This window comes from Poecilia reticulata, linkage group LG19 (genome assembly GCF_000633615.1).
Source record: "Poecilia reticulata strain Guanapo linkage group LG19, Guppy_female_1.0+MT, whole genome shotgun sequence".
Taxonomy (NCBI): domain Eukaryota; kingdom Metazoa; phylum Chordata; class Actinopteri; order Cyprinodontiformes; family Poeciliidae; genus Poecilia; species Poecilia reticulata.
The window spans coordinates 7,398,213-7,399,788 of record NC_024349.1 but is presented as its reverse complement, the minus strand read 5'-3'; positions in this window follow the sequence as shown (position 1 = coordinate 7,399,788).

Sequence of the window (1,576 nt, the reverse complement as noted above, 5' to 3'; positions counted from 1 at the left end):
ACTTTCTTTTTACTTCCTACACTTTTGAAAGTAAACTGGTGACACATTTTTCCCATCACAGTTGCTCACTCTCTAATACACAGTTGTGTTCTTGCTATACTAAGTGTGTATTCTTATCAGGAATACACACTTGCTCCGGCCCAAAAGCGGAATTTCTTTTTCGTTTTGTTTCTYTAGCAACCCTGAGAAGCTTGTTTTTACCATAATGCCGAGCGACATTGGCTTGTGAAGTCCAAAAAGAGATAGTTGGTTTGGATTGTTGGTAATGAGGTTGTTTGGAAGCTGACTGGGGTCACAAAGTGGGCCTTGGTCTGGTTATTTAAGTAAGTTAATGGCCATTTAATCGCAGCGCTAATGACCATATAATACTGATGAGTTTAATCCGGTATTGTACTTTATGTACATGACATTGATTTCACTATCAGTTATCAGTCAGGCACTTGATGGGTGCAAATGGCCGTTAAGTGACTCAGATCAGTATCAAGACATCAAAGTATTCTTTTATTTGTTACATTGTTGATACCAGCATGATGCCACCTGGAGCCAATGAATCTGTTTTCTCTGAGCCAAGCAAAGAGCTTAGGCTTAAAATTAAGAAAACATGCCTAAAAGTTCTACATTCTCTCATCAACAATGGCAGTCAGACCCGTAACCTAAAAACAAACTTTAAACCACATTAACCAATTACATTTACTTCTTTAGTCTAGCCACCTGGCCTCAATTTTCTTGTATTGCAAAATATTGCTTGCATTTTGCTCTCTGGTCCGTCTTGGAATGCAAACCCACTCCGGTTGAACACGGGGGGAAAGGATCCTGCCTGACTCTTTCTTGTCCTTGCTATCTGATGTGTTTCCACATTTCCACCATCTGACGGACAGCCCCGTGTCTCTGTGGAGGTAGCTGAGCCTCCAACAGGATTGGCAGCTGCTAACTGTTCCACTTTCTGTTGTGCTGTGCAATAATCTTCGCGGCATCAGACAACCRGGAAAGCTTTTGCTGCTGAAATGTTTTCTGAGGGCAGCATGTCAGYTTGAGAACGGGTATTACTTTATCTAATCTTTATTACAGCATGAAGAGTTGGAGGGTCAAACGTGTAGGAGTGAGCGGGACGTATACAGTTTGAGGAGAGTGAGACAAGGTGAGGTGTGTGATAGGAGTGACTGCGGTGGTGATGGACAGGCTGCTGAATTAGATCAGGCAAGAATCTAAGAGGACCTTAGTTTCCTCAGATGACATTGTGAGCTGTGAGCAAGGAGAGAGTTTGGAGCCTGGAGAGGTGAAAGCATGCAATGACAGAAAATACAAGAAAATAGCGACAACATGTGCTTGGAGTCCTAAAGGTGGTAGAGTTTAAATACTTGATGTCAACTTTTGAAAAAGAAAAAAAAAAAAAGCAGTGCTTGCGGGTGGAAGGTAAAGAAAAGAGTTCAGGCAATGTGGAGTGGGTGGAGAAAAATGCCAAGACTGATTTGCAGCAGAAAGATATCAGCAAGAGGGAAAGGGAATGTTTTAAAGACAGTAGGGAGATATGTGATGGCACTGATGAAAGGACAAGAGGCATCTAAATTAAAGATGC